General features: G+C 35.9%; 1 long non-coding RNA gene across 1 annotated transcript; it reads left to right on the top strand.

Moving 5' to 3' along the window:
• The first annotated feature begins 227 nt into the window (after positions 1-227).
• LOC148166874 (uncharacterized) lies at positions 228-2,077 on the top strand. The gene is made up of 2 exons (XR_015770908.1): positions 228-1,845; positions 1,900-2,077. It is a non-coding gene; the product is annotated as an uncharacterized LOC148166874 (long non-coding RNA).
• The last annotated feature ends 6,908 nt before the right edge of the window (positions 2,078-8,985 follow it).

Genomic DNA, 8,985 nt, shown 5'->3' with positions numbered 1-8,985 from the left:
AATTTGCAAATTTTCGCAAAAATTCATGACTAAAACTATGGCCAAACTTCTCATATCGATATCTCGCTTATTTTTTAGAGTAAACTTGAGTTATTATACATCAGTGAACGCAGAATTTTACGCAGATTGCAAATTTGGGATTTAAATTTAGTGTCTTTATGATGTCATGGCTTTTGTAGTATCAGAGGAAGATGAACACCTAAAACTATTTGGTTTGTTTTAGTCGGAAAAAGAAATGAGCACTGAAATGTCCGACAAGCTGGCTGCGGTTACATCAGCATATAAAAACAACAATGATCTACAAGAATTGAAGAAGTCGTTAAATGAGATATTTTTGAGGAAGCGCCACTTGCGAAGGACTAACCTTGGCTCTTGGCTCTTGGATCAGTTGGAATTAGAGCAATAATCAATTACCATTAATTAAGAATGGATAGCTTCGTCCATTTCAGATTGTTTCCCTCGTCTTTTTTAGGTAAGCCAACAAACATGTTCCTAATGAAACTTTTTCACACTTTTTGCAAGAAGGAGGGAGAGTGTCGAGTTTGTGTTTTTTTATTTTATTAATACTCCTTTAGTTTAATTTGAGGGTATTGTTTTTTATCATTCTTCCTTATTCCTGCAAATGGTTTTGATTCAAAAATTGTAAGTTTTAAAAACAAAAGTTTAGCCCTCTGGTGAGAGGAGGCGTGAACTATCAACTTCGGCGTTATTCCGCTAGGGGGCTTTTATGGAAAAACTTCTCTCACTTTTCGGTGTAAATAAATACAATAAACTACTTAACTTGTTAATTTTAACCTCAGAAAAACGAATCTGAACTTTGATTTAAGATTTACGACTTTGTTAATATTTTATTTAATATTATTTATGGACTAAAGACTGTTGACGCATGTCCTAGCTTCTATGCTTCGTTGACAGATTGCTTGACGCGGGAAATTGAATTTTAAAATTTTTAATTTGCATTTTCTCAAAAAATCTTGCAGATAGCGAGGAACGGAGACCAAAAATGGATGTGGAAATGTCAAATTATGCCATGTGCATAGTTTCGTGTCGATCTGCGAACTTTCGCGTTTTTCGCCAAAAAAAGTTCAAAGACTACTTTTCATTTATTTTGAATACCGCATTTCAAGGTCAAAATTTGTGACAGTTGTGGAGCTCTACGACAAATTTAAGAGGATTTATGTATTGAAAACAATCACGAACAGGTCTTTGGGTGTTCCAGTACTCGTTTATGTTCAATTTAGTGAATAAATCTTCTCAAATTTGCCGTAGAGCTCCACAATTTCCGCAAATTATGATCTTGAAATGTGGTATTCAAAATAAATGAGGAGTAAACATCATGGATTTTTGGCGATTTCGACAAAAAATAAAATCTCTTTGAAACCGACTTTTTCCATCAATTTGGACCTCAGGAACAAGAATCCGTCAAAGATTTTTCGATCAGACGCTCCGTTAATGTTTTATTAATTTTTCAAACTTTTATTTGGTTTGCAGTTTTTCGATGAAAATTAAAGCAAGAAAATACTCTTTTTATTAATTTTGTCCTCAGGAGTAAGAATCTAAAGTCTGATTTAACATTCACGACTTGGTTACGATTCTATTAATTATTAAAAATTATTGTGTCTCTATCTTAACGTATGTCTTAACTTGACTATTTTGACAGCACACATTGAGGTTATGTTCATGATTTAACAAGAAACTACCAGAATTCTTTACTGTTTACTTTCTCGTTCTTCTGGGCATGGTAGCAAAGAAATTACACAAGTTAAGAAGTTCATTTGAAGCTATTTAGAGTTGGAGTTGATTTGCAACAAATTGATGGGTCTTTATTGAAATTTTTAAACGCAGGTAAGCTGAAAACTGTTTGAATTCCAGCCTTGAAATGTTTCGTGGTATTTCCAGGTTCCAACTTCATTACCAGAGTTTATTATTAAAGAGACTGAATCGATGGATGATTCCCATAGCCTAAGATGTCGAAAAGGCGGTTGTCGTCGCTCAACGCTGAAGGACTCTGCAAGTTATTGCACAGAATTGAAGAAACCACCCGTTCAGTGCTCCCAGAGTACAGTGAATTGATCCATCACGAAAAAGGTGCTGCTTTACTGCAATATGGATGAAAAAGGTTAAATTCAAAGTCAAATGTTCTTTTTCCAGTGGTTGAAGATGTCGTTCAGTGACTGGGAGATGTTTCAAGTGTTGCCTTATTGCATTGCGGGAGCACGAAGTTTGCAATGTTGAGTCTACGAGCAGAAAACGAGTATTCTCCTCTAGAGAAGAGCCAAAGGAACTCAACCAACGGAAACAGAGCATCATCGAGATGCAGTTGTCAAGAAAGAAAATATGTACTACAAAGGCTCTGAAGGTCATCTGGTGTCTTGTGAGCTATTTTGTGAAGTCAAGGAAACATCATTTATTGGTTTCTTGAAAACGCGAGATCTGTTTGTTCAGGAAGGATGGAAGGTTTGTTTGTTTTCTTTTCTCTCCATTCATGGTCTCACCTTAATCTCTTAGTTGCAGCTTAACACAACTTTGTTGTCTTTCCTGTTGGTCAAGAAGCAGGCGCAATTAAAAGCTTTGCCGTGAAGAAACAGCAATTGACTGCACAGAGTAAGAAGAGTTTTTCAGGTGAGATAAACAAACATGTTCTTGATGAAACTTTTTTACACTTCTTGCAGGAAGGAAGATGGTGGAAGGCGTGATATTACATCAACACTCAACTCAGGCATAGGAATGATGCCGAAGAGAGGATGCGAAATCTCGAGGTTTTAGAGGCTAAACAACTCCGGACTGACCGGACTATCCAGATACTTTGGGTGACAGTGCGGCGCGCGCGCGCGCGCGCTGTCGACTGAAGAGTCTGTTGATTTCGCTCAAGGATGGAATCGAAAGCGATCATTTCTGTGTCGAAGCTCTTCGAAATCGGGGAAGACTCAAAACCAAACACAAGTTTAGGTTTGTGGTTTTTCTTAAACTAATTTTGTTGATTTAGGAGAAAACGTTGCCAGAATTCGCCGACGAAATAAGAAAGTTGAAGGCGATGATCGTCAAACACGAAAACAGAATTCGAGCGTTGTTGTCTTATCATTTCTAAACAAGTGCTCAAATCGTTTGCAATTTTCGCTTCTACTTAATTATTATGTCATTTTTTATCACCCCAAAGTGGCTCTTTAATATATATTATCTACGATTGTTAAATGTCTAGTTATAGAAGATTATAATATTTTTATGAAACAAATTTTCGCGAAAATTCATGATAAAAAAACAATGCCAAACTTTTCATATCGATATCTCGCTTGTTTTTTGGTGTAAACTTGCGTTATTATACATCATTTTACCCATCGGCCACGGTGGATTATTCCCACGGACATTTACCCATTGTTAATCCCATCCTGATCTGAAGGCTTTGGATCACATCCCTTTGGTCCGTCCAGAGGTCGATTCTCCACCCACATCTAGCCCTTAAGATCTTGTACTTGAAGTTGGTATGGTTCCTAGCCTTTTTCTTTTTGGCGAAGTCAGAAACGCAGCTGCTGGTGGTGCTGATGCTAGTGACAAGTTGTCACGTTCCAAATGTTGCAGGTGAAGCGAGAGTTCCACGACTTCCGATGCACGTGACGTTGACTCCGCGGAAGCTTAGCCCTTCTTCGTTTTCACCGGCCTCATCTTCAGTCTCTCTGCCTCTTCGTGGTCCTCACCGCCCAAACACGGTACAAGAAATTCACGGCTTTCATCCAAGTCGTCTTCTCGGTTCTAATCCTCCTGAAATCAACCCAGAAAACTGAAAAACGATATTAAAATCCGCTCGGTTTCGAACAGTTTTCGCACCATCTTCGATCACGCAAGCAGTCCGCGAAGAGTGCAGCTCGTTTTACAGCGCGATCAAATCGACAAGAGGTACAACTTGTACACGTTCGAAATCACCACGAAAGTGCAAGCGGGGATTTTAAGGGGGGACACTTTTCAACAACGAGGTGGGGGGTTTAAGGTACAAGTCGGGTTAGACGAAATCGGCTGTCTCGCTTGTAGTAACAACAATTTAACGACGGTCAAAAGACCGAAAGAAGCGAGATTTAATGTAAGGAGTGTAGTCGAGGCGGTTTTCAACGTCTTTCTAAGTCCTGTTGTAGTTTTTAAGTAGAAACTTTGTACTCATTAATTTATTCATGTTAATGTTCGTGTTATTAATAAATTTCTTTAAATTTGCCGGTTCTTATTTGGGCTGTGTGTGATTGGTTGAAAACTAAACAGGTTTCTTCGCGACTGATATTTGAAATTTAATCGAAACCTTCTTAAAACATTTTTTTTTATTAATTTAGACTTCAGGAACAAGATTCTGTACTCTAAAGTCGGATTCAAAACGTAATTATAAGTTTACTTAAAATTTGCAATGTAGATAGGCAACCAATTATACACACATTATGCATTCATTTTTCGGTGTAAATAAATACAATAAACTACTTAACTTGTTAATTTTAACCTCAGAAAAACGAATCAAAACTTTGATTTAAGATTTACGACTTTGTTAATATTTTATTTAATATTATTTATGGACTAAAGACTGTTGACGCATGTCCTAGCTTCTATGCTTCGTTGACAGATTGCTTGACGCGGGAAATTGAATTTTAAAATTTTTAATTTGCATTTTCTCAAAAAATCTCACAGATAGCGAGGAACGGAGACCAGAAATGGATGTAGAAATGTCAAATTATGCCATGTGCAAAGTTTCGTGTCGATCTGAAAACTTTCGTGTTTTTCGCCAAAAAAAGTTCAAAGGGGTTAATCCATGGATTTTGGCGATTTTGACAAAAAATAAAATCTCTTTGAAACCGACTTTTTTCATCAATTTGGACCTCAGGAACAAGAATCCGTCAAAGATTTTTCGATCCGACGCTCCGTTAATTTTTTATTAATTTTTGAAACTTTTATTTGGTTTGCAGTTTTTCGATGAAAATTAAAGCAAGAAAATACTCTTTTTATTAATTTTGTCCTCAGGAGTAAGAATCTGAAGTCTGATTTAACATTCACGACTTGGTTACGATTCTATTAATTATTTAAAAATGGTATTGTGTCTCTATCTTAACGTATGTCTTAACTTGAATATTTTGACAGCACACATTGAGGTTATGTTCATGATTTACTAAACTTATTTTCAGAGTACAACAAATGATTAACAACGATCCTGCTTGCACAAGAGACTACCAGAATTCTTTACTGTTTACTTTCTCGTTCTTCTGGGCATGGTAGCAAAGAAATTACACAAGTTAAGAAGTTCATTTGAAGCTATTTAGAGTTGGAGTTGATTTGCAACAAATTGATGGGTCTTTTTGAAATTTTTAAACGCAGGTAAGCTGAAAACTGTTTGAATTCCAGCCTTGAAATGTTTCGTGGTATTTCAGGTTCCAACTTCATTACCAGAGTTTATTATTAAGAGACTGAATCGATGGATGATACCCATAGCCTAAGATGTCGAAAAGGCGGTTGTCGTCGCTCAACGCTAAAGGACTCTGCAAGTTATTGCACAGAATTGAAGAAACCACCCATTCAGTGCTCCCAGAGAACAGTGAATTGATCAAGGAGCATAACATCATGAAAAAGGTGCTGCTTTACTGCAATGTGGATGAAAAAGGTTAAATTTAAACATGTTTTAAGTCAAAGTCAAATGTTCTTTTTCCAGTGGTTGAAGATGTCGTTCAGTGACTGGGAAATGTTCAGAGTGTTGCTGATTTCATTGCGGGAGCACGAAGTTTGCAACGTTTTCAAACCTGATGAGTCTACGAGCAAAAAACGAGTGTTTCTCCAGAGAAGGCTCAAAGGAACTCAACCAACGGAAACAAAGTATCATCGAGATGCAGTTGTCAAGAAAGAAAATACTACAAAGGCTCTGAAGGTCATCTGGTGTCTTGTCAGCTATTTTGTGAAGTCAAAGAAACATCAAGGAATGGAAGTTTATAGAGAATTTTTATTGGTTTTTTGAAAACGCGAGATCTGGAATTCTGGATGCATCGCTGCTTGTTTGAGGAAGGATGGAAGGTTTGTTTTCTTTTCTCTCCATTTATGGTTTTTGGCAAACTTGCGCTAGACGTTAACTGTTACCAATAAACATCCCTAGGGGCTGCTACCAACTTTAGACGAGTGCATTTGATGGTCACGTGCAGTAAAATTCGTAATTTTGGAATGCGGTTTGCGGCATCGTTTTTCTCGCGATTTTTTACATAAGAAATCGTTTTTAGATTTTCCAAAAGTCGAAATTAAACGTCGTTTTTACATTAAAAATAGTGATTGAAAATCACCCCAAAATGACCACTTCCAAACAGTTTTTGGTCAATGCTTTCTTTATTTCGTAGGTAAACTCAATAAATTTTGACTCATTTTACGCAGAATCTCACGCTGAATCCAAATCTGGAATTTAAATTCAGATCCGACAACAAATAACTGAGTTATGGCCGTTTGAATTTTTGGGTTGTCGCCAGATGGCCAAATTTTTGAAGGTTCCAAACAATTCATGCTCGATATCTCGAAAACTATTTCAGATATTGGAATGCGGTTTGCGGCATCGTTTTTCTCGCGATTTTTTACATAAGAAATCGTTTTTAGATTTTCCAAAAGTCGAAATTTGCAAATTTTTGCAAAAATTCATGACTAAAACTATGGCCAAACTTCTCATATCGATATCTCGCTTATTTTTTAGAGTAAACTCGAGTTATTATACATCAGTGAACGCAGAATTTTACGCAGATTCCAAATCTGGGATTTAAATTCAGATCCGACAACAAATAACCGAGTTATGGCCGATCAAAGTTTCGGATAGTTGATTTTCATTTTTTCTCATTTTTCCCAATTTTCAAAGTTAAATATCTCGGAAACTATTAGAGATATTGAGATGCGGTTTGCGCCATCGTTTTTCTCGGCTCATTTTACGTTAGAAAAAGTGCTTAAAAGCCCAAAATTCGATGGTCGATTTTTCGCGAAAAAAAATTGCGACTCAAACGATGAAAATTTTTATTTTTTTTTATTTTTGGCCATAACTCCTAAACCGTTTGTTTGATCGATCTCAAATTGAGCCAGTAGATAGATTTCGAGCTCCTCTTTCGAATGATATATAATACAAAGGTATTAAACGTCGTTTTTACATTAAAAATAGTGATTGAAAATCACCCCAAAATGACCACTTCCAAACAGTTTTTGGTCAATGCTTTCTTTATTTCTTGGGTAAACTCAATAAATTTTGACTCATTTTACGCAGAATCTCACGCTGAATCCAAATCTGGAATTTAAATTCAGATCCGACAACAAATAACTGAGTTATGGCCGTTTGAATTTTTGGGTTGTCGCCAGATGGCCAAATTTTTGAAGGTTCCAAACAATTCATGCTCGATATCTCGAAAACTATTTCAGATATTGGAATGCGGTTTGCGGCATCGTTTTTCTCGCGATTTTTTACATAAGAAATCGTTTTTAGATTTTCCAAAAGTCGAAATTTGCAAATTTTCGCAAAAATTCATGACTAAAACTATGGCCAAACTTCTCATATCGATATCTCGCTTATTTTTTAGAGTAAACTCGAGTTATTATACATCAGTGAACGCAGAATTTTACGCAGATTCCAAATCTGGGATTTAAATTCAGATCCGACAACAAATAACTGAGTTATGGCCGATCAAAGTTTCGGATAGTTGATTTTCATTTTTTCTCATTTTTCCCAATTTTCAAAGTTAAATATCTCGGAAACTATTAGAGATATTGAGATGCGGTTTGCGCCATCGTTTTTCTCGGCTCATTTTACGTTAAAAAAAGTGCTTAAAAGCCCAAAATTCGATAGTCGATTTTTCGCGAAAAAAAATTGCGACTCAAACGATGAAAATTTTTATTTTTTTTTATTTTTGGCCATAACTCCTAAACCGTTTGTTTGATCGATCTCAAATTGAGCCAGTAGATAGATTTCGAGCTCCTCTTTCGAATGATATATAATACAAAGGTATTAAACGTCGTTTTTACATTAAAAATAGTGATTGAAAATCACCCCAAAATGACCACTTCCAAACAGTTTTTGGTCAATGCTTTCTTTATTTCGTAGGTAAACTCAATAAATTTTGACTCATTTTACGCAGAATCTCACGCTGAATCCAAATCTGGAATTTAAATTCAGATCCGACAACAAATAACTGAGTTATGGCCGTTTGAATTTTTGGGTTGTCGCCAGATGGCCAAATTTTTGAAGGTTCCAAACAATTCATGCTCGATATCTCGAAAACTATTTCAGATATTGGAATGCGGTTTGCGGCATCGTTTTTCTCGCGATTTTTTACATAAGAAATCGTTTTTAGATTTTCCAAAAGTCGAAATTTGCAAATTTTCGCAAAAATTCATGACTAAAACTATGGCCAAACTTCTCATATCGATATCTCGCTTATTTTTTAGAGTAAACTCGAGTTATTATACATCAGTGAACGCAGAATTTTACGCAGATTCCAAATCTGGGATTTAAATTCAGATCCGACAACAAATAACTGAGTTATGGCCGATCAAAGTTTCGGATAGTTGATTTTCATTTTTTCTCATTTTTCCCAATTTTCAAAGTTAAATATCTCGGAAGCTATTAGAGATATTGAGATGCGGTTTGCGCCATCGTTTTTTTCGGCTCATTTTACGTCAGAAAAAGTGCTTAAAAGTCGAAAATTCGATAGTCGATTTTTCGCGAAAAAAAATTGCGACTCAAACGATGAAAATTTTTCAATTTTTTTATTTTTGACCATAACTCGTAAACCGTTTGTTTGATCGATCTCAAATAGATTTTGAGCTCCTCTTTCGACTGATATATAATTCAATGCTATTAAACGTCATTTTCATTTTGAAAACATTGATTGAAAATCACCCCAAAATGACCACTTCCAAACAGTTTTTGGTCAATGCTTTCTTTATTTCTTAGGTAAACTCAATAAATTTCGACTCATTTTACGCAGAATCTCACGCTGAATCCAAATCTGGAAT

The sequence above is a fragment of the Gnatocerus cornutus genome, chromosome 10 (genome assembly GCF_029298725.1).
Source record: "Gnatocerus cornutus isolate USDA-ARS CGAHR chromosome 10, icGnaCorn1.1, whole genome shotgun sequence".
Taxonomy (NCBI): Eukaryota; Metazoa; Arthropoda; class Insecta; order Coleoptera; family Tenebrionidae; genus Gnatocerus; species Gnatocerus cornutus.
The sequence above is the reverse complement of the archived record's forward strand: the minus strand, read 5'-3'. Positions and strand labels throughout refer to the sequence as shown.